This window comes from Spodoptera frugiperda, chromosome 21 (assembly GCF_023101765.2).
Source record: "Spodoptera frugiperda isolate SF20-4 chromosome 21, AGI-APGP_CSIRO_Sfru_2.0, whole genome shotgun sequence".
NCBI classification, from domain to species: domain Eukaryota; kingdom Metazoa; phylum Arthropoda; class Insecta; order Lepidoptera; family Noctuidae; genus Spodoptera; species Spodoptera frugiperda.
In genome coordinates this window covers 5,322,527-5,348,463 of record NC_064232.1, presented here as the reverse complement: position 1 = coordinate 5,348,463, position 25,937 = coordinate 5,322,527, and the positions used below count along the sequence as shown (strand labels likewise).

The window sequence follows — 25,937 nt, the reverse complement described above, 5'->3', positions numbered from 1 at the left end:
CGATAGAACGTTTTTTCCTATAACAGTAATCCACGAATTAGTTTGCAAAAAAAAAACAATTGATGGATAATGAATGATCTTTCAATTCTATTTTTGTAGCTGTCAATAATTTGCAATTGATGGATGATGAATTGATGATCTTTCAATTCTATTTTTGTAGCTGTCAAAATTTTGCTTGCTCATCATAATAGTACAGTAAAGAATATTATTCTTTATTTTAGAGATCCATACAAAATGAAGACCGGTGAAAAATGGTCAGCGGAGTGGAGTGACGGAGCGGAGCATACTTTTGGAATCATATTGAGAGATTGCCCATGTCTAAATACAAAATAGACCCTTTATCGATCAAATATCATGGGAGAAAATCATCCAATCACTTCTCCCACCTTGGGCGAGGCAGGTGGAGTGTCAGACTCTTACTGACTAAAAACCACCCGGTTCCTGCTCCTGCTTTTCCAGCTAAACCTCTCGGTTATGTCTCTGTCACACGTTAGCATGCTAGGTCACTATCCCTGTCTTAAGCACAGTCCGCTCCGCACAGCTCCGGACATTAGCCACCTAAGCTTTCTTCTAAGCTTTTATCAGCACAGATGGGGCCCATACTGGGCCCATACAGATGGGGCCCATACTGGGCCCCATCTGTGCTGATGCCCGACAGAGAGCTGCAGACTACGTAGCGGGTTTACCGAGGCTCCGGCGGTTTCCTTGAAAAGCAGGAGTAGGAACGGGATAACAAGATTAGAAATAATTGTTTTTTTTTTAAATGGGACAAGTCCAGTAAGAGTCTGACACTCTTTCCTCACTCATAATATGAATGACTGTTTTGGATCCCGCAACGAAATAAATCACTTTAGCTCTACCATACAGTATATTTACTAGAGCCCCAATAAAACAAACGTATTTCCTTAACGTACAGATCCCCTTTACACATTTACCGACACAAACTTAACCAGTTTTTTATTCATATGTAAGGTACACCCGGAACAAAACTACCAACGTTACTACGAATCTATTTATAAATAGCAACACTACGGAATTTACAACCAAATTGTTTTGATTGGAAAAGTACTAGGGGATTATAGACGAATGAATGCGTTTGTAAAAAACGACGACTCATTATTAAAATGGCCGCCTAAATATAGATGTTGTAGGCTAATCTGGGATTATCCGCTGGCGAAAAAACTTTAATGTGTAATAAACAAATGTATCTAGATTGTTCTTTAGATTTGAATCAAAACAAGTTATGATGCAGACTAGCTTCGGCCGTGGGATAGTGGTGCTTTTCCGCCAGAGATGTGCTATGCTACGTAGCCGGTTTTTTTTTTTGAGGGGGAAAATCATCCAATGACTTTTCCCGCCTTGGGCGAGGCGGGAGGGAGTGTCAGACTCTTACTGACTAAAAACCACCCCGTTCCTACTCCTGCTTTTCGAACTGGAGCCCCGGTAAACCCGCTTGGTAGTCCGCAGCTCCGGATAGATGTGCTATGCTACGTTGCTGTGGATGCGTTTGGTTTCCACCAATCATTGATACATATAACTTAGCACTGGTGGAAACGGACTCAGCTAAGCTATGTTTTTATATGGAAAGATGCTTGCTATGGATGGCTTCCCTACTACCGATACATCGTATGCGGAAGAGTCCTTTCTACTTGATAACTAGTAGAGTATTTCTCAATTAATTTACGTGAGTAAACCATAATTTTTAGTATGTCTCACGATAGTTTTAGCTCTTATCCTGTCCTAACCCAAATACTAGATAATAATTTAAAACAATATTATTAGAACTTGAGACGGGATATTTACCATGTTTATTTATTTCGATTATTTATACAATCAGTTCATCCGTGATCATGGCGCTTGCAACATTACCGAAATATCGGAAACTCATAGACATAAATAAACATGGTAAATATCCCGTCTCAAGTTCTAATAATAGTGTTAGTGACCATGTCAGTTTAAAAAAAATTAAAACAGGTATTTAAAAAAAAATTGGGGCGTGTCACTAGTTACAAAAACAATAATTATAAATAGATACTCGTAGTAACATATAACATCACCTGATTATTGGTCACGTTTTAAAACAATGTAAATAACCAATTAGTTTTGTAGATTAATGCTTAATGTAAACATTTACTCCCGATATCAACATTAAATTGGTTTAAAAACAAGAGATTAGTATATACACGGTGTAACAAAAAGGGGGTATACATATCAAGTGCACGGTTTCTAGATAACATAACAAACGATACGGGAAGGGTATTTTAAACTCATGTTTTCATGGTACCAAGTTATGATTTTTTCCAGTATTTTTATTTTTTATTTTTCATGCGAATTAAAATTAGGTAGATAGGTACTAGGCGATCAGATTTACAGAAGAAATGTTTCGTAATTAGCGAGTGACCCCTGTAGTGTTGTGACACGTTTGTATCATTTATAAAATCAGGAACCATGCGACACCAAGTATTTGGTACTACTTTTTTAAACGTATTTTAAGCTGAAACTTTGTGTAGAGATTCTATTCAACCTGTATTCTTCAGTGCTTCTTGATGTATATAGGTATTTTGTTACACGCTGTATATATGTGTTAAATATAAAATAAACTGGTTTAAGTTTAAGTAAATAATGAGGCATCGAACGAATACAGGTTTAAATAAAAAAATAATGTAAGTTATATAGGAAAAGACAGAAGTGTCATTTGTGTTAGAAGTTGACCTGACGAACTTAGAACTGGTATAAAATCAATCAATGTTATTCTGATACAGTAGGTACATTTTTTTATCTTGTGTCACTTTTCTTAGTAGGTTTGGGTCACCACTTATTAATTTATTTAGGCCTAAATTTATTTCCATGGCCTTTGATTAACACATTGAACGCTGTGGTGGTCACCGGTGACCGACGTGAGCGGAGGATTTGCCTTCAACAGTTTTCTATTGGTACCCAAAGACTTAAGTAACAAGAGAAACTATCGTTCATCGTCACGCCTTTTATCCCGGAGCGGACTTGCTCTTGCGTTATATTTCTTTGTGTCAGTGAGGTTACCGGAGGCCCAAGTAAATGGGCGTCCCTCAAGGTGCGATATTGTTGCCACTTTACCTTACATGATAAAAAACATTTGCAAATTCATTTAATTCTTTTTAAAGCGTGGGTGTATGGTATGTACCTTCATATATTACAAAGGTTTGGACCATTAGCTTCGAAGTTCATTCCCATTCGTGTCTTTTGCTTTTTTTTATTTTACATTCAGTTTCTTCACTTTGAATATGAGACTCGTCAAATATCTCGATATTTTGTGGAGGTAACAACATTTTTAAGAGATATCCAATTTTATAATTCTACATATAGTTTATTTGATATGAATAAGGGGGTTACTTGATGGTAAATGATCACCTCACATTATCAGAAGAGTTACTTCTAGTGAATTACTGATTATGTTAAGCATGGTAGCAACTGCAACTTCATAGCTTTTAAATTGACCTTCTGCAATTTATATCTTTACTATAGCGGTGTTTACCTTCAATCCGTCTTTGAGTAGTTTTTGCCCACATGTTACAGATAAGTCAGTTTTTTTCGTTTCGGATCTTTCCGTTTCATATCGGGAAGTACCGATTTTGTAATTAGCATCAACATTATGCATTCGTGAAGTGACGATGTAATTCATAATTACTTCTGGTTTCTTTTTTTATTCTAACTGGATTTTGTATGGGTGACCGGCTTAGCTTTAGTGTCGACACTAGTTTTGATTAGTGGTCACATAAAAAGCTGCTAATTTATTATTAAGGTTTTTTTTTTAACGAAATGTAACAGTGGAATTTCTTGCTCATTCTTTTCTATTTCGAAACATACAACGTGTATATTTAGCTGACAATATATATACGAAGAATGAGCGAAATAGGTTCAGTGGTTAAATGTAAAAGTGATTTTTTTTCTATTTGAGCTATGTAATTTTAACACTCTTTACAAATACGGCTTTTGCTATAGTCGTGCCGTATGCCCGTAATATTTCTGGACAAACTACTATATTACATCTCTTCTGTGGTCAAGGAACATGGAGCTGTTCACACAGAATTTAATACTTGATTTCTTTATTTTGAAAATTTCATTTATTAAATTTTCGGTTTTCGTTGAAATATTTAGTTGTATTATGCTTCTATAGACGAATACTACTTGTAGTTTCATTTAAGTCATATGAGTGATCTCCATACTGTATATATAGAAGATTAGATTTTCTATTTCTATTTATTTGATTGCTAAAGACCACACGCCATTTGTGTTCTATAGCAATTTTATGACAAAATTTTCCTTATTATCAAGAATTACGGAATATTTTATGAATTAGTCATTATCAATATTAATATGAATGAACTTATTCATCTCAAACAAAGGATAGTATTAACAAAATACCTATTGTTAAACTTGATCCATAACCCGCTGTTATCTATACACAATATTATTATAAATAGGGAAAATATTATTGTTGGTTTGTTTGCATTGAATAGCCTCCGAAACTACTGGACTGATTTGCACAAGTCTTAGTGTTTTACCTTTGGAAATCTTAGTTTTTGGGCGGAGACATCTAGGATAGTTTTTATGTCGATATTCCTATAAGACTACTTAAAAGAATACTTTTTAATATACGCCAATTATCCCAAATCTGAAATGTTGTAAATGCGAAAGTAAAAATGGTTCTTACCTCTTTAAGATTTATTTACTCAGCTCAAACATTTTGCTTTTATATAAGTTGTTCTAAAATTATCTGCCACGGCTTTAATAGGAGGTAGTGTTGTGTTTGAAGATTACAATAGTGAAGAAATTTCGTACCCTGGACCAGTTAATTCAATTTGAGAACATGGGCAACTGGCTGCCGCGCTACGGGTAGCGGGTTCGATATCCGCACAGAGCAAGTCTTTGTGTGATCCACAAATTGTTGTTTCGGATCTAGGTGTCATGTGCATGTGAACTTGTATGTTTGTAAACGCACCCACGACACGGAATAAAACACTCGTGTGGGGCCATGTTTTAAAAAAACGACTGCCTCGTTGGTCTAGTGGTCACAAGTGCGACTGCCGGACACCAGGTTCGATTCCCGGGTCGGGCGAAGTATTACTGGTTTTTTTTTCGGTTTTTCGACAATTTCTCAGTAGTAGCACGGAGTCTGGAATTGTGTCCAGTATATGGCAATAGGCTAACACCCTATTACATGGAGTTTATGTTGAAAAGTGGGTGTACATTGTATAGCGGTATTACGTGCCGTAATGTGCACCTCTGCCTTCCTCTTCGGGGATAAAAGGCGTGACAAAAAGAAAAAAAAGAAAGACTGTGATAGTGATGTCTAAGGTCAGAAGACTAGCTGTATCTTCCAATCGTGATACTCCAGACCTGGGGTCAATGGCCTGACTGGGGACTGGTATAACTATAACATGTGCTAAGTCACGTTAATTCCCACGCGTGGACATAATATACAATGAAACAGATGATACAATGAAGCAAATACAAAGAGATGTCATAACTTTTTTATTATGTATTTTTTAATGGGGGAAAAATCATCCAATTACTTAAGCACAATAAATCTACACTAAGTACTTAGACGGGTATCGTCCACCCACGGAAGGAGTAGGGGTGGTGATAATATTCTCTACATTTTTATTGTAACCATCGTGAAACATACTTTTTTTAAAGGGGGAAAATCGTCCTATATCTTCTCTCGCCTTGGACGAGGTGAGAGGGAGTGTCAGACTCTTACTGACTAAAAACAACCCCGTTCCTACTCCTTATTTTTGGAGCCGGAGCCCCGGTAACCCGCTAGGTAGTTTTACAAGCGAAGAGGGCAATATATTATAATCGGACAATTATAATAAAAAAACATTTTAATTTCAAAGATAAATCATGTTTACACGAATTTGAACTCTATGTTATTAATAATAAATAGTATTACAGATAATATTATGTAGATAGGTATTTTCCGAAATACACCTAAGTTGAATGACCTCTTTTTAACGATAATAGATGGAGCCACTTGTTACTTTAATCGATTTAAAAAAAAATAACAAATGATAAATTAATTCATAATAAAACACTTTTTGAATGTCAAACAAAATAAATAGTATCAATCTGTCTGTCTGTCGGTCAGTCCTCTAGTGAAGCTATTTGCTCGTTCCAAAGTGTAGATTTCTATGGAGAAGAATGAGCAAGAAACTTCGCGCTTCTTTTTTAGAATACATTGTACACTAGGATTTTCTCCTGTGTCGTGGGTTCGTTTACAAACATACAAGTTCACATAAGTCAAAGTCAAAGTCAAAGTCAAAATCATTTATTTCAAATAGACCAGGAAGGCACTTTTGAACGTCAAAGCAAATATAATAATATTAATAACGTCTGTCTGTCGGTCAGTCCTCTAGTGAAGCTATTTGCTCGTTCCAAAGTGTAGATTCCTATGGAGAAGAACGAGCAAGAAACTCCATAGGTTACTCTTTTTCAATCAGGTTTACAATACAATTCTTGGTTACATTGTTTCGATTACTTCAACTATGTGAGAACAATGTAAAACTAATATACAGTCCAAGCGACAGAAAAAGAAAATAACCTAGAGGGCAATAAAAATTAATTACACATTATAATAATACACATTGACACCCAGACCCGAAACAACAATTTGTGGATCACACAAAGAGTTGCTCCGAGCGGGAAGAGTTAAACCCGCTACACGTTGTGCGGCAGCCGGTTGCCCAGCCACCGCACCAACCGTGCAGTCCTAAAAACCACAATTTAAAATTCTATCATAACTAAATACTAATAAATATCAAAATCATAAAAATTGTACCCGGATATCCTAGTCAAGGCATCATGCTTCAAAATATCCAAATTTTCAATTTAACTAACTTTTTGTTCAACCAAAGAATTGATTAACAAGGAAAATCCTAGTTAATATTGCCCTAGACGGGTACTGAACCTGTTTCTGTTCTTAATTTGTAGCCAATAAAATCATTATAAAGATCTTCTGACGTAGCTTATGGTAACTGTTTCCAATAAAATATCATACTAATATTATAAATGTGAACGTTTGTTTGTTTGGATGTTTGTCCGTCAATAACACTGAAACTACTGAACGGATTTTGATGAAATTTGGTATAAGTACAGACAGTGACAACTGACTTGGGTGGTAGGATACTTTTTTCTTTCTTAGTCTACGTTTGGCCATCAACCCGCTTACTGCCAGAACGGCGAGGCGAAGATGTGGCCGAAAATGGAGCGCAGACTTAGAAAGTACCTATTCACTCTGACCTTGAAAAGACCCGGGTCGTATTTCTCAGGAAAAATAGAATCCGGCAGATTGTTCCATTCCCTGGCAGTACGGATTAGGAACGTGGATGCGAACCGTTTCGTTCGCACCCAAGGGAAGTCCACTCTGTAGGGACGATAGTGGGCCGACCGACAATTTGCTCGCAATTTGCTTGCTCGTTCTTCTCTATACGAAGCTACACTTTGGAACGAGCGCCTAGCTTCACTGACAGACAGACTGACGGACAATTCAATTTGACGTTTCAAAAGTGCCTAATTTAGGATTAAATGAAATAAATGCTTTGATTTTGACTTTGAATTCTCAGAAATTTCTGAAATAATCTCGAATCATGATAGACATTATCCGGAAATTTCGATATAAAAAAATACCTATAGTGTTTTTATCTTCATTATAAAGTCATAGTTCAAAACTAGTTAAGTATAAGAACAGGTTTTTTTTCAAAAGTTTTTTTTTAAAATCAAAATACGCAAATCTATTAGATACGTGATTAATGAATTTTTCGGTTGAGTTAACTTGAAATATTTTAACTATGATCTCGATGCTTTAAAATGTTGTATCATCATGGTTAAGATTGATTATTAAAATATTACATAGAGTGTGTGGCACGAATGGGCCGGCTCGACCGGAGTGATACCACGGCCTCACAGAAAACCGACGTGAAACATCGCTTGCGTTGTGTGAGTGAGGTTATCGAAAGCACAATTATTTATATGACTGCCTCGTTGGTCGAGTGGTTGTAAGTGCGACTGCCGGGCAAGGGGTTTCTGGTTTGATTCCCGGGTCGGGCAAAGTATTGCTGGGCTTTTTTCGGTTTTTCAAAAATTTCTCAGATGTAACACGGAGTCTGGTAGGCTCACCCCCTATTACATGGGATTTATAACATAAATTGTGAAAAGTGGGTGTACATTGTATAGCGGCATTACGTGCCGTAATATGCACCTCTGCCTACCTCTTCGGGGATAAAAGGCGTGACGATACAACGACGACAACAATTATTTTTGAAAACCGAAAATCTTACCTCATAGTAATTTGGAAACCCGAAAATTAAATAACCCGTTTTTTACCCAAATCTAAAATCGAACCGAACACCCGTCGGTAGTCAAGCGATCACTAAAATTGCTAGTCAGTTTAAACGACATAATTATATGTATGTAGATTCTTATATGATAGGCTGTATTTGTAAATATGCTAATATATTTTTTATGTTATTATATATTATATAAAGCCAAAATCCGGGTTCATAGTCTTGAAAGATATACATAGTATCGTGGTAAAATTTGCAATAGGTATTGTATGCAATATCAAAATTAAATGGGTAAATTACTTATTTTAATTTTAATGTCCGTCTGGTAGATTGGAAGAGTCATAATTTCCGTTTAGTAGATTATTATTTTAAGTGTGGGAGAGCCATGCTTCGGCACGAACGGGCCGGTTCGACCGGAGTAATACCACGGCCTCACAGTAAACTGACGTGAAACAACGCTTGCGTTGTGTGTGAGAGGTTACCGGGAGGCCCAATTCTTCTCTATCCCTCCGTTTTTTTATATTATAAGCCGGTGAACGAGCAGATGAATTACCTGATGGTAAGGGATCAACCGTTCATGGATACTCGAAACACCAGAGGTATTACAGGATTTACAGGTGCGTTGGAGCCGGCCTTATGGAGGTTAGGAATTTAAGGGTTGTTGGGGAATCTGAGAAAAGGACTAAGGGGAAGCCTTTATTTAGCAGCAGACGTCTCTCGGTTGATGATGATGATGATGATGGTGGGGAATCTGGGATTGAGAAGATTGGGGAAGGGGGATAATTGGGTGTACGGTTAATTGTCCATTGATAACTTTCAGAGGATAAAAAGTATATAAGTAATGTTAAACTTGATCATAAGTCATTTATAAAAACAATATTCTAACACAAAGAATAACAGAATAAATATTATATTATATACATAAAACATAATAATACAACGACAAAAAATTAGTTCCCATATACGACTCTAAAAAAATCATCACAGCAATAATATACTTTATATAATTTAAAAAAAATTGCAAACGTCCATTTCATTGTGATTTTATGTTAAAATTTAAGAATAGTCACATAGTTTTAAATGAAAAACTTGGTACCATTGTCATATTTGAGATAATTAATGAATTAGCTTCGTTAGTCTAGTGGTTGCAAGTACGAATGGGCTTTTTCGGTTTTTCGAAAATTTCTCAGTAGTAGTACAGTACAGACAGAAGTCGCACATAGACGATCGACGAACAAATCCACGGATGACGTCATAGATACAACGCACATGAAGTTTACATGCAAATAAACATGAATAGAAAATCCCAATGAACAACAGTTGGGTAAAAAGCCCGCCAGGCACGATCACCTCGCCTGGTCGGAGGATCCTCCTTTTCTTAGGGAACTTTACTCTCTGTTCACGACACAGGAGAAAAAGTGTTTCTAGTGTCTAGTGAGGGGAACAAAAAATAACTTTTTAAACATAACCAAAAGTAATTTGGTGACACTACTGCCTATACTGAACAAGAAAAAAAAAACAGAATTCTGAGACAAACTTCGCGATTAACATTTTAATTGTATAATTAATTTGATGTAGAATTTTAATGTGAATTATATTAAAAATACCGGTTTTCTTACCTACTAGTATAATATGTTTTGAATCTCGTCTAAAGTATATAAAAAAATATTAACAAATTAACATAAAGTATTGGAATAACGTTATAACTTTGTATCATGAACATTATTAGCCGTAGTGATCCGGAACTGCGGACTACCTAGTTTACCGGGGCTCCGGCTCGATTAACAGGAGTAGGAACGGGGTAGTTTTTGTCAGTAAGAGTCTGACACTCCCTTTCACCTCGATCAAGGCGGGAGAAGTGATAGAGTGATTTTCTCCCTTAAAAAAACGTGTGGTAAACAGCAGAGTAGAATACATTATTTGTCTTCAGATCTAGTCTTAATACCGCGGGTGTCGATACTAATGGAGTATTATGATTCTATTTTTAATTTTGTCTATTCTTTTAAATGTGTCTGTTTTGTTATTTCAAATCTTCTTTTTAAAATTTTAGGTTGTAAGTTTTAATTTATACGAATATTTACGAAAAAACTGATGACTATAATTAATTGATGAAACGCAAAAGGTAGGTACGGTATGTAAGATTCGTAGCAATTAGCGTTCCATCGTCTATTGCCTACTCCATAACCTCACGCCTATCTCTCATGGGAGTAAGCGGAGACCATGACACGCTAATTACTACGAATCTTATATACCTCTTTCGTCACCCCTTTTTTTTGAGGGGGGATAATCATCCAATGACTTCTCCCGCCTTGGGCGAGGCGGGAGGGAGTGTCAGACTCTTAGTGACTAAAACTCACCCGGTTCCTAGTCCTGTTTTTTGAGCCAGAGCCCCGATAACCTTTCACGTTGTTTGTGGTCATTCCTGGCTTATTATTATCGCCTTATAATCAATCAGCCACGAGTAACGGAAGACTATTACATTATGTCACACTAAAACCTTGATATAAAGTATATATATGACAATGATATAATTATGTAACTGACATAATGAGTGTATACCTGTTTACTTCTAGTATAGGAGCAGAATATTCCGCCATCAAATGACTTGCATACGTAGCTAACTACTTGTAGTTGTTTTGTACGTACGTCGAGTAACTCATAGACATAAAGTTACCAAACGAAATCTGCTTAGATTATTAAGTCTTTGACTGCCAATAGTAAACTGTTGAAGCAAATCCTCCGCTAACGTCGGTCACCGGTGACCACCGCGGCGTTCAATGTGTCTTCAAAAGGTCTTGAATTCAATTCCGATCGATCGACATTGATATTGTTAAGAGATAATTACATCTTCTTACATTTATTGTTTTGTTTTGTCACGTCTTTTATCCCCGAAGGGGTAGGCAAGGGTGCTCATTACTGCACTTAATGCCGCTATACAATGTACACCCACTCTTCACAATTTGTGTTATATGTAATAGGTGATGAGGCTATTGCCATATACTGGACTAAATCCAAACTCCGTGTTACTACTGATGATTCTTTCGAAAAACCGAAAAAGCTCAGTAACATTTTCCCTGACCCGGAAATCGAACCCGAGACCTCTTGCCTCCCATTTGCGACACATTTTTAATGTGGTAGTAAAAATTATAAAGATATGTAATATCAGTTGTTTAAATCTTATTTAAATACATGTCAAAGCTAACCTTAACCTATATGGTTTAAAAAAGGCCAGTGAAACAGCAATAACCATTTATTTGAGTAAATAAAAGAAGGTAATATAGACGACCATCTTGAAACACGCAGGCCATTGAATTTTATTTCACGTAATTTTATTACCGAATATAAATATTTTGTCTTAAGATTTTAAGGGCGCATTTCCACAAGAGATGTGCTATGTAGCTATGCTACGAAGATGTAATAGGTAAGCTGTGAAACTATGTGACCGTTTCCACTGATACTAAGCTATGTAGCTGTGCTATTAAGATGCGCCACTGCAAAGTAGCTGAGTGAGGAAGATGCGCAGCTCGAGTATGCGATGTATCCATAGTAGGGAAGCCATCCATAGCACGCATCTTTCTGTATAAAAAACATAACTTAGCTGAGTCCGTTTTCACCAGTGCTAAGCTATGTGTACCAATGAATATGATTGGTGGAAGCCAAACGCATCCACAGCAACGTAGCGTAGCACATCTCTGGTGGAAAAGCAGCTTAAGACATAAGTTTTGAATACTTCTCTTTTTACGAATGTGATGTTCAAGTATATGTTTATTTCCTTGGTCAGACGCAAATTATGGTGTCTTCAAGGTCCGATTGAACAGTATTCTCAGTAGGAGTTTGCTTTACGTTATATGAAAATCCACCCGATATACTCCAGTGCATCCGTGAACATGGCGCTTGCAAGAGTGCCGAAATATCGGAAACTCATAAACTAATAAACATGGTAAATATCCACTCAGGTTCGAATTATATTATCAGTGACCATGTCAGTTTAAAAACTTATACTTAAGCGACCCGCCCCAGTTTCGTATGGGTGCAATGGTGATGTATTATGTATGTATTATACATATTCACCTTCGTCTTGAATTACGCTATCTATTGAAAAACTCGCATCAGAATCCGTTGCGTAGTTTTAAAGATTTAAGCATACGAAGGGACATAGGGACAGAGAAACCGACTTTGTTTTATACTATGTATTGATTTAGGTATGTGAGTAAACCGTTGTTTTTAATAAATTTAGCATGTCTTACTAGAAGTTATTAGGCATAATAACAATAAATCTTATATAGTTTTTATGTGTTTCATTGTTATTTAAAATTCATCTAGTTTTATTCTAAATGCATCTAGGTTATGTAGTCATTACTATTTTAGGTACAATTTAAATTGAATTAATTATAATAATATACATGTTTACGTACTTAAGCTTTTATTTGGGTTTTTCCAACATTTTATTAATGTGAAGAAATAAATTTAATAATACATAAATGAGGATTAATAGTGCATTTATACTGGAAAATATTATTAATGTTTCGCTTTTTGTAAGAACTTATCTGAGTACCAACATTCAATGCAAATAAATTATTTCTATTTCTATTCTTTTTTTATATTTCTTTTTATAAAATCATTTAAGAAATAAGACTGCCTCGTTGGCCGCGTTGTTGCAAGTGCGACTGCAGGGCAAGGGGTCTGGGGTTCGATATACCGGGCACATCGGGCGAAGTATTACTGGGCTTTTTTCAAAAGCACGGAGTCTGGAAATGTCGCCCGGGATATGACATAAGATAATTTACATGGTACAGTGGCATTACGTGCCATAATGTGCATCTCTGCCTACCCCTTCGGGGATAAAAAGGCGTGACATTTAAAAAAAGAAATACCTACTGACCGAGTAAACTGTTTATTTTTTATATATGTAATATATGTAATAAATACTAAAACCAGACTAATATAATAGTAATAATATAAGTCACGTGTTTCAATAATATATTTTATTTCTAAACTATTATATATTATAATAATAGTGGTTATATATTATTTATATCAAAAATATCACTTATTTTATAGTCTACATAACAATAAAAACATAATAAAAATAGCGTAATGCTGATATTACAAAATGTTTTTGAATCCTGAACGGCAACTGGGGAAATATACAATGTAACACCCACTTTTCACCATTTGTGTCATAAGTCCCATGTAATAGGGTGTGAGGGAGCCCTAGACTTGAGAGATTCCGGAGCTGTGGACCACCTAGCGGGTTTACCGGAACTCCGGCTCAAAAAGCAGGAGTAGAAACGGGGTAGTTTTTAGTCAGTAAGTGTCTGACACTCCCGTCGCAACCGAGCGGGAGAAGTCATTGGATAATTTTACCCCTAAAAAGAAAGATTGGCGATATTATATTAAAGAAGGGTCAAATTAAAAGTACCCTTAACCGACGAGCATGCATGAAAAGACTGATGACTGTTGATGAAGCGAGAGTGTATGTAAGATTCGTAGCAATTAGCGTTCCATTGTCTCTGCCTGCCTCCACGGGAGACATTACGGCACGTAATACCACTGTACACCCACTTTTCACCATTTGTGTTATAAGTTCCATGTAATAGAGAGTGAGCCTATTGCCATATATTGGGCACAATTCCAGATTCCGTGCTACTACTGAGAAATTTTCGAAGAGCGGAAAATTGCCCTGCTTTCTTACGTACTTTAGCCGACCTTTTGCCTGGCAGTCGTACTTGTGACCACTCGACCAACGAGGCAGTCAACGTATTTATACATATACAAGAATAGTAAATACCAATGAGTATACTCAGTTGTTACATTTACATAGAACATTGGAGTTATTGTAATTCATATTTATTTGTACCTAATTGTGGTTACATGTGGAAATTTTATTCTCAGGAATTTGCCTGTGACCGTATTGCTCATAGTAAACTTCTTAGAGAAAAAAATCATAGTTAAAAAATTCTAAAAACATGTTTTAATCTTAAGCCGTCATCGTCAACAGGAGAAATGGGGATCTCCACACAGTCTAAGTGCTTTATAAGTGTGGGAGAGCCATGCTTCGGCACGAATGCGCCGGCTCGACCGGAGTGATACCACGGCCGAGCAGAAAACCGACGTGAAACAACGTTGTGTTTCGTTATGTGAGTGAGGTTACCGGAGGCCCAATTACCAATCTTCCCAATCCCCGATTCCCCAACAACCCTTAAATTCCTAACCCCCAAAAGGCCGGCAACGCATTTGTAACACCTCTGGTGTTTCAGGTGTCCATGGGCGACAGCGATTGCTTACCATCAGGTGATCCGTCGGCTCGTTTACCGGCTTATACCATAAAAAAGCGTATTTCTGATAAGCGTTGCTATATTTTACTATCTCCTGTTTGACTGTTGGCACTTTAACATATAATTTATATATAACATACTGACAAAGTAATATGTTATAAACTAAGGTAATTTTCCTACATATCTTGTAGGATTTCCACGCGGAAAGCCATCTGTGCACGTCACAAATTTAATATGCATGTCACTGACATTAGTCCAAATATTTGACGTTTTGGTAAATGACTAGTTAGTAATAATTTTTAACCTTCACTTAAGCCAAGATTGATGTGAAATGGTTTATAAAGAAACCACAAATGTGAGAATACACACCTTAGTGGATATTACCCATTTATAGATTGCCCAATTTTTTTAGTTTACTTAATGTTGGTACTTAATTTCTTAAAAAACGAATATTGAGCCTACCTTTAATTTAATAGCACTAACTGTTGTTTCCATATTTTTAAGATTGTCTGTATGTATCTTAGTAAGCCTTAATAAATAAATAAATAAATAAATATCCTTAGTTTGAGTGTGCTTTTCATTTAAAGTAATCGAAATGAGAGCGCGTTCGATGCTCTGACTGCCCGATCTGACCTTAAACGTAAAGCAAACTTATACTAATAGTCAGATCATCTGTCCATGTCTATCAGGAGCTGAAAGCTTCAATTTACCAATTCCAGTTATAATATCTTTTCCAATAATAATTAAACTAATGACATGACACATAAGATTAACATAGGAAAACACGCAGATCTTGTATAATTTATGTTAATATACTCAATGCGAGTAAAACCATATATTAAACGGAGTGCCTATTAATACCTTATTCAAATCATTTCTCAAAACCTCTAGATTATACGTAAAGTGAATCATTGGTTTTTTTTAAGGGGGGAAAATCATCCAATGACTTCTCTAGGCGGGAGGGAGTGTCAGACTCTTACTGACTAAAAACCACCCTGTTCCTACTCCTGCTTTTCGAGCCGGAGCCCCGTAACCAGGTAGACCGCAGCTCCATATTGGATGGACTGATTCTATATCTTTGTATTTTCCCAAAAGGGGTAGGCAGAGAAATATACTAATATTTTTTGTTGATTTGCCATTTTGTTCGGCGACGGAAAACTGCTATACTATTACATTCTTTAAAGTTTAATGTATAAGCAATTGTTTTTTTTTTGGTTATAGAAATGACTCAGCAATTATTTTGTATAGTCAAATAAAAAATGGTATTTTATGTAAATGTCTGATAATTAATTCTGACTGCGACTTGCATTGACACAAAGAGAGTGAACTGCACAGGTTTATTGCATCTAAAGGTCAGGGTTCGATTCCAATGTTTGTTGATACGAGAATATTGAACAATTTTATAGGTGTTTTTTTGACGTTTATATTTATTCATATATTTTTTTAGTTTTATTAATGTGTAAGCATTAAACCCTATTAAGTATTGTACAACGAAGTTATTTTTTTATTTCAAATAGACCAGGAAGGCACTTTTGGACGTCAAATAAAAAAATGTCTGTCTGTCGGTCAGTCCTCTAGTTGCTCTATTTGCTCGTTCCAAAGTGTAGATTCCTATGGAGAAGAACGAGCAAGAAACTCCATAGGTTACTCTTTTCAATCAGATTCACAATACAATACTTGGTTACATTGTTTCGTTGCTTCAATTTATGTGAGAACAATGTAATACCAATATTCAGTCAAATAGCTTTGAGGAATAGTTTCATATTATATGTAACTGATATTGACGTATATCAATGGAAACAGTATCTATAAAATCCATATAATTACTGCATGACGTACTTTATGTCTTCTATACATTGTCAGTTGTGTATGACATGACAATATGACATGACGTGACGTCAGCTTTTACTTTGTCATGTTATGTTATTAGATTGATAATATAATATTAGATATTTTTATGTTATGTGTAGATAAGGATGTGTTTTAATGTCGATTGCACAGTTGGTGCGGTGGCTGGGTGACCGGCTGCCCCGCAACGCGTAACGGCGTCGATTCCCGCACGGAATAACTCTTTGTGTGATCCACAAATTGTTGTTTCGGGTCTGGGTGTCATGTGTATGTGAACTTGTATGTTTGTAAACGCACACATGACACAGGAAAATGTCCTAGGGTGGAGTAACGTTTTTAAAAAAAACTTGTCAAAAGAATCTATATAATTTTGTTCAACCCAAGAATAGAATTTTCTAGCACAAAATCCAGTCATAGGTATATTAGTCTACCACTAGTTCAATTTCCAAAACCACAAAAATAAAATAAAATGACATGTCATTACATTACAAATAGTCAACAACCTCTAACTACAATTAAGAAAAACGTCATCAAAAATAAACAAGCAATTTCGGAGTTTACCCACAAACAAACGAACTAACAAGTTTGTTTACACCATTTCTGTTGCGGTGTAAATAAAGATATTACACATAATTAGTTATCAAAAATAAATAACTGAAGATGGGCTTAAAATTAAACAAAAACAATTAAAAATAAATTAATAAACAATTTTTATGTTGATAACAAAAGATTACAATTTATATTGACATCTTAATTTATCTGATCCAAATGACATTTTAAATAAATAAACGTTAATATCCGTTCCATTAATTAATGTAGTATTTATTATTTATTTTCCATTATTAAGATTAAATAAAATGGGTCAAAATTAATCACATTTTTTATTAAATGACATTTATAGTTTTCAGTAACACTTTATGGGTCTCTTCTATATAAGATGTTCTAAAAGTATCTGCCACGGCTTTAATGAGAGGTAGTGTTGTGTTTGAAGATTACAATAGGATATACAAGAAATTTCATACCCGGGACCAGTTAATTCAATTTGAAAACATAAACATTAAATAAACGTTAAATAAACATTGACTCTACTCTGCATAAAGTGGTTCACAAATACGCACGATGCGTCGCTTTGTCAATGAAAACAATTGATAGCAATTAATTATTGAAGTTTGCATAAATATCTACTACCAAAAAATTGCAAAATATTAATAATCAAAAGTCAAAAGCATTTATTTTAATTAAACCATTATCAGATACTTTTGAAACGTCAACAAATAAATAGTCTGTCAATCTGTCCGTCAGTGAAGCTAGGTGCTCGTTCCAAATTATTGATTCGAATGACAATTACAGTCTGATATTTTTGTTTTTTTTTTTTACATGGCTGTCTAACCGTATGTAACTGCATCTATGTTCCAATTCGAGGGTCCTGGGGCCTTAGTCTGCTATTACAATTGTGTCAGAATGGTCGATCACTGATCAGTACAAGAGGGACGGAGCTATACAACCTACATAGCTCCGTCCCTCTTAAGGCTCCAGGAGGCTTGAAATACAGGGATTCCCTAATTTAGGCTCCAGTCCACCCTTATATCCATACTTTAATGTTTTTGTTCACAAAACTGAAAATTGTTTATTTGTGGTGGAAAATAAACGCTTCTTTTGGAGGCTTTGTTACAGGGATTCCCTAATTTAGTCTCCAGTCCAACCCTTATATCCGTACTTTAATATTTTTGTTCACAAAACTGTAATCTGAACAGGTCCGCTCAAACTGCTGTGGTTCTTTCCTCTACTATTTATTTGTGATGGAAAATAAACGCTTCATTTATTTATTCGAATTGATCTTTATTCAATATTTAATATTAAATACCATAATAAAAGAACAAAGAAACATCTATAGATTAAAGAACTAATGGATTGGACCTTTTAATTTATTACGTAGAGTCGAAAATTGAATACAATTAGTAAATCAATTTGAATTATTTATATATATATCACAGTTTTGTTATTTAAAATAAAACTAGTTTGCGTTCCGGTTCCTTGTCCCTTTTAAAACTAAAAATAACTTCGTGATATCACATCAACAGTCTATAAGTGGCTACTGCTGACCAAAGTCCTCTTCTCACACGGAGAAGGTTTGAGCATTAATCACCACGCTTGCTCAATGCGGGTTGGTGATTTCAAACTGAAATTCAGAAATTATAAGCCCAGGTTTCCTCACGATTTTTTCCTTTACCGTTTGTCAGTGGTGTCTAAATAATCTTAGAAAGTACATATAACTCGGAAAAAGTCACATTGGTACTTGCCGTTGGTAGGTTTCAAACCTTCGGGTTACCACGACAGTAATTTACCTATAATACTTTTGTATAAGTTGTATCTTTCGCATTTGAAAACCAGATCAGACTTAGCTTTCATGTACACACTGTTGATATGCGAAAAATATTAAATTTTCCGCATTTTGAACAGTAATTTTACCGTTAGTTTCCGAGAAAAAACCAAAAAGGAAATAACATTGAAATCTGTTAAGCCGTTCTCGAGATATGAACGTTAAAACGAACATGAGCAATAGAAGCTTCTAGATTAGGGGTGTCGGCAAACACGTTTGTTGTTTGACCACTAGCAATCATGGTACACGGCTTCGATATCCGGGTTGGGCAAAGTTGATTTATAAGCTGCGGTTTTTAGTTCCACTTATGTTTTGTTTAATAATAATAATTAAGGTTTTGTAACAATTAGACTTTTTAAATAATATAGAAATATGCTTAAATATAATTTATATGTAGACTAGTTAAAAATAATAAAAACTAACACTAAAATATTGACAACTTAAAAATTTAAATTATGTATAAGAAATGAACACAGACACAATAGGCTCATCCCGTGAAAAATGGGTGTACATTGTATAGCCGCATTACATGCCGTAATGTGCACCTCTGCCTACCCCTTCGAGGATAAAAATAGAAATAGGAAAATAAATAAAAACTAACTTAAAGCGTTGAAGAAATTGTCCTCATCGGAGTCGTGAGGCATGGCATTGTTTAATCTTTGATATAATTAAGTGAAATGTAATCGATCGTGAAATAATCAAATGAAATGTAACACATCGCGGGATAATCCCAAAGTTCATTATTGAATTCAAAAACATTCTATTCTACAAACAAACAGCTTTCTAATTGAATAATAATAATATATGTATTTTTATTTATTACCTTTGAAGAAAGTTTTGGTTTTTTCCCAATGCTTTTATTTTAAACCTAGCTGACGACCGCGGCTTTCTTATAATTCATGATTTTAATTGACGTTTGGTAAAGTCCAAAAAGATTTAAACTACTTTTACTAAAATTAACTACAGCTATGACAGTCCACTATAAAACACCAGAGGCGTTACAAGTGCGTTGCTGGCCTTTTGGGGGTTAGGAATTTAAAGATTGTTGAGAAATCGGGGATTGGGAAGATTGAAAAGGGGGTAATTGGGCCTCCAGTAACCTCACTCACACAACGAAACACAACACAAGCGTTGTTTCACGTCGGTTTTCGGTGAGGCCGTGGTATTACTTCGGTTGAGCCGACCCATTCGTGCCGAAGCATGGCTCTCCCACACTAACTTACCTATATTGTTACACATATTTTATCATGCTTAAGATAAGGTTTATTGACATAAGTGACTCTACTCATCACCTAAATGGTTACATGCGTGATGTTTTGTTCATAATTTCTTGTACACATTCTATAATACGTGACCATCTCTGGTTTTGCCTGTTTTATAATACCTACAAATAAAATGCTTACTCCAATTCTAAGAATATTGGATCGAAAGATAAAACAATATTATAGCTATTAATTGTTCAAAGGAAAGATGGTTTTTGCAATATATAAAATAACTTGTTGGTATAGATCATGAAGCTAGTACAAATAGGAGAATATTCCATAATGTGATTGTGGTGTTCAACTTTTTATCGTTTGATACAAAAATCATACCGTAAAATAATTTTGCTCTATTCAATTTCACTTTTTTAATATTAAACTAAGGAGACTACAGATTTAAATGTGTTTGAATCTAATAAATATAAAGATTATAAAAAATCGCTACAGTTTTCAAAATGTTAAAAAATCTGCCTATTAAATCGAAAAATTTTGTACTAATAAATCGCTTAATTTTGTATTATTAAATCGATTAATTTTATACTATTACATTAATTAATTTTGTAGAAACTTCTAGATTAATATTGACAGCCTAATTTTTATATATTTATAACTTTAACTAATAAATTATACACTTATACAAAAAATATGTTAGATTATTGAATTAATTTGTCAATGTGTACATTTTAATTTAAATAATAATGATAAGATTATATAATTTTATTAATCTTTTTAAAAAACGATTATTCAAAATTATGGTACGCGGATTTTACGTCACAACTTTATTATAAAAAACATAAATAAACAAGAAAAACCTTTCGAGAAATTTTGTTTTGAGTCTTCAATATTTTAAGCAACTCATTTCCTTAACACGTTGAACGCCGTGGTGGTCACCGGTGACCGACGTTAGCGGAGGATTTGCCTTCAACAGTTTTCTATTGGCAGTCAAAGACTTAATTAATGATGAAGAAACTTTTTCCTTCCTATAAATGAAGGGAAATGAGTTTGGGTATAAACCCAAAACTGTACTTATATTTTTGTGTTTTATTTTAGGGGCTTAAAGCCCCTTCTTAGCCCAAAAAAAGTAATATATTTCCTTATAATTTGAACCTACATAATACGTAGGTACTCATATTATGAAAGGTTTTCTCACGTAGGTATCGGTTGCTGGGTAGCCGGCATCAGGTTGTCCGGCGACGCAGTGCATGCAACGTGCCCAGGCAACTGTCACACAACGTGTAGCAAAGTCAAAGTCAAAATTATTTATTTCAAATACACCAGGAAGGCACTTTTGAACGTCAAAGCAAATATTACAATATAAAGAAAATAAAATGTCTGTCTGTCGGTTAGTCCTCTAGTTGCTCTATTTGCTCGTTCCAAAGTGTAGATTCCTATGGAGAAGAACGAGCAAGAAACTCCATAGGTTACTCTTTAGCGGGTTCGTTTCCCTGTTCACTATTATTATATACCCTATACCCTATCCACGATTCACTATTTTATGTCATCCACAAATTGTTGTTTCGGGTCATTGTGTCATGTGTATGTGAACTTGTATGTTTGTAAACGCACCCACGACACAGGAGAAAATCCTAATGTGGGGCAATGTTTAAAAAAATGGCGCCGTATACCCAGTAACCGGAATATGTGTATAGACACTTAATATACCTACCTAAAAATTGATTGATCTGTTGATCTGACAGTTCATAACAGTTACTAAGTATCAGACAATCGCTATGAAAAAAAAAAACGATCTACTCTACGGAAAACCCCATGACCCAGACATTGGAGTAATAATTTAAAGCCGCACATTCATATCAAGCACATCAAAGTATACCATTTACTCTAATTCTCTCAATGGATTTTCAACTGTAACACTTAAGCTATAGAGTCCATATTTGATTGGGTTAATAACATAGACAGCTGCATGCACAACAAAGTATACCAATTACACTAATTCTCTCAATGGATTTCAACTGTAACACTTAAGCTATAGAGTTCAAATTCGATAAACAGTTAGGTGAATGCACAACAAAGTATACCAATTACACTAATTCTCTCAATGGATTTCAACTGTAACACTTAAGCTATAGAGTTCAAATTCGCTTGGGTTAATTGGATAGACAGTTAGGTGCACGCATAACAAGGTATACCATTAAGATCAATTTCTTCAATGCATTTTCAACTTTAACATATTGGTTATAGAGTCGAAGATCGATTGAGTTAATTAGACAGACATGTAGCAAAAAACACCATAGACATTAGTGGAAATTTCTAGATCAAAAATCCCGTTTGTTTAGAAAGATGAAATTTTAACAGTAAATTTATTTAGTGCATATTACAGTTAATATGTGCAACTCTGCTTACTCCCTGGGGCATATTATGATATTATGTATACTAGGTACCTCATAGGTCGAATGGTGCATGAGCTACCAGTCACCAAAAATCCTGTCAAAATCGTTTCAGCCGTTTCAGAGATTAGCGAGAACAAACAGACAGACAGATCGACAAAAAATGTGAAGAATGTCATTTGGGTATAGTATTTTCATATAAAGCGATTATAATATTAGCTAATGTTATAAAAATCCCGTCAAAATCGGTTTAGCCGTTTCAGAGATTATCGAAAACAAACAGACACATAGACAGACAGTCAGACAAAAATTGTAAACAATGTGATTTGGGTATATGTATCGTAAGTGTTTTCATATAAACCGGTTATTTCAATGGCATTTCTTTTTTTTCAAATGAGGCGAGAAGGAGTGTCATTCTCTTACTGACCAAAAACCACCCCGTTCCTACTCCTGCTTTTCGAGCCGGAGCCCCGGTAGTCCATAGCTCCGGATCAGGCATCAGCCCTACTGGGCCCCATCTGTGTATTCCAATGGCCTAGATTATGAAATGAAAAGTTTTCAAAAGCAAAAAAAAAAATCTCATTATCGCATTTTCTAACCGACATCGGCGAAGAAATGGCATTCGATCGAGTGAATGGCGAAGTCAATGTATGCACTTGACCCTGGTACGAATTTATTATTTAAATTTCCATGTTGTAATCCCATAATTGGATCTTACAAAACACGGGAAAGGAGTAGGGGGGGTGATCTTACTAATTTATAATTAATGCGAAAGTTTGTATGTTAGTATATATGTTTGTTACTCGATCACGTCAAAACGGCTGAAGGGATCGGGATGAAATTTTGAATAGGGGTAGATTATAGTCTGGAATAACACATAGGCTACTTTTTATCCTACAGAAACTCGACCAAAGCCGCGGGCAGAAGCTAGTATAATAATATCTATAAATGCGAAAGTTTGTGAGTAAGTTGTTTATGTTTGTTTGTTACTCAATCACGTCAAAATGGCTGAAAGGATCGGGATGAAATTTTGAATAGGGGTAGATTATAGTCTGGAATAAGACATAGACTACTTTTTATTTCACGGGAACGCAAGTAAAGACATTGGCAGTACAGTAGTTTCAAATATAATATTCTACCAAAGCGTCACATCACACATGTATAAATAATGTTTTATACACATTAGGTTTTTTTATACACACAATGTATAAAAAAACCAAATCAACATATTATCCTGTTTATCATAATTATATTATCTATCTGTCTAAAATATGATTACTAATTTATTAAAAGAAGTCGGAAGAGTTTCTCTACAAGCTAATATAGAAATATTAATATCTACTTAATCGTGCAAAAAAAAATATGAATCACGTATCGAAAAACCCGATACGTTCTTTGATATTCTAGATATTTCTAAAGGTTTAGGAAAAATACTTAGATCGAATGCGTTTATTGTTTGTCGATTGTTTTGTTTATTTATTTATTTATTTATGATTGTTTTTGTTAGGGACATACTATTTTAGATTCTCAGTCTGTAATATAAAAATAAGTCGGGTTTTTCTTCCTGACGCTATAACTCCAGAACGCACGAACCGATTTCCACGGTTTTGCATTCGTTGGAAAGTTTTCGGGCTCCATGAGGTTTATAGTAACGAAAATTCAAGAGAAAAGCAGAATACAAGGAAAATCATTGGTTGCGAAATGGAGTTCACCGGGTATGCTAGTATTTCTTAAAAATATAAGGTGACCTAATTTTTTTGCTCACTTGTTTGTTGAGCGGGTTCGAAACCTACTAGCAGATAGTACCAATGTGACTTTTTCCGAGTTACATGTACTTTCTAAGATTATTTAGACACCACTGACAAATAGTGAAGGAAAACATCGTGAGGAAAACTGGGCTTATAATTTCTAATTCTAAGTTTGAAATCTACCTAGCGGGTTTACCGGGGCTCCGGCTAGAAAAGCAGGAGTAGGAACGGGCTGGTTTTTAGACAGTGAGAGTCTTACACTTGCTCTCGCCCCGCCCAAGGCGGGAGAAGTCCTTGAATGATTGTTAAAAAAAACACGTGTGAAATATATAAAATCCATTTTTTGTTGCTTTACGGTCGCTTAGAAATAACAGATCTTTTCCTTAAAAATATGAAACGGTGTTGTGATTTTGACACCTACTGTATAATTTTCGAAAACATATTTTCCGTTTATAATGGCCCCAATTATCCTCAATTTAGTACGTCGTTAATATAATAAGAAAAATATTTTGCTTGGAATTTTTACACATGGTTTTTTGACATTAAAATTTATTATCACAAAATTATAACCTCACGCCTGTCTTCCATGGGGGCAGGCAGAGACAATGGAACGCCAATTGCTACGAATCTTACACACCTCTTTCGTTTCATCAACAGTCATCAGTTTTTTCATGCATACTCGTCGGTTAAAGGTACTTTTAATTTGGCTTTTCTTTAATATATCGCCAATCTGGTCGATATATGTCCACCTAAGTATATTTATTTTGTAAATCTGTTTTCATCCATCCTTTTAATGGCATTTTAAGACTTTTAATTTATAAAATGTATTATTATAGTTCCTAAATGCGAGATAATGTTTAGAATAATACAAATTATTGATTACTCGCAATTAATCTTTGCAAAATAATATATTACTACAACACGTAGAATTTAAGAGTTATTTAATAATATACCATAAATCATCATAGTCAAAGTCGAAGAGGTTATTTTATTTAATCCAGAGACACACACTCTAACAAACAAATTAAAAATACTTAAAATAGACTTAACGGAGCTGGCATTTTTTAAGAATAAAATAATAGAAAAGAAAAAAAAAAAATAATAAAATAGAAAAAAAAACATAATCAGATTGTTTTTTTAATTATTTCAAAAATCTAAAATATGCTCTCTTACTGACTAAAAACCACCCCGTTCCTACTCCTGCTTTTAGAGCCGGAGCCCCAGTAAACCCGCTCGGTAGTCCACAGTTTCGAAAATATGTACCTCTGTATGATTTTTTTATTGGATAGTCTATAATTCGCTATTTATTAAAATCAGGTCAAGGGTAGAATTGGGTAAAATACGTTGATTGAGTAACTATTCATACATTTGTATGTTTTTAATTATAATTCGATGAAAATAAATCTAAACATTACTTTATCAAATATTGCGACAGGCTAATTAAAATAAAATAAAATAAAAACTATTGAAGAGTGGAAAAAACTGTTAAAAAAGTTGTTTATGAAACATAATAATTTCCAAAAAACTACGTTTTAAATAAATTACTTTAATATACTTTTTTTGACTATAAAAAACTGCATCAAAATCGGTTCAGAATATTTCGAGATAACTGCAAACTAACAAGTCAAACTGAGAAACTCCTTCCCTTTTTTAAAAATCGGTTAAAAGAAATTTCTTTCGGCAGAAAAAAAAATCATGCCACCCTTTCGTAAACTTACTGCTTTTTAGGACGTCAATTAAATGAAAAATCGTATAAAA

The 25,937-nt window shown here is 34.7% G+C and overlaps 1 protein-coding gene and 1 long non-coding RNA gene across 3 annotated transcripts in view; one reads left to right on the top strand and one right to left on the bottom strand.

Annotated features, from left to right (window-relative positions):
* The window catches only part of LOC118280280 (scavenger receptor class B member 1-like), a 104,892-nt gene that overhangs the window by 27,170 nt on the left and 51,785 nt on the right, over nt 1–25,937 (bottom strand). The window lies entirely within an intron of this gene.
* On the top strand, nt 6,266–16,297 carry LOC126912007 (uncharacterized). Its single transcript, XR_007706616.1, has 2 exons — nt 6,266–6,479; nt 16,261–16,297. It is a non-coding gene; the product is annotated as an uncharacterized LOC126912007 (long non-coding RNA).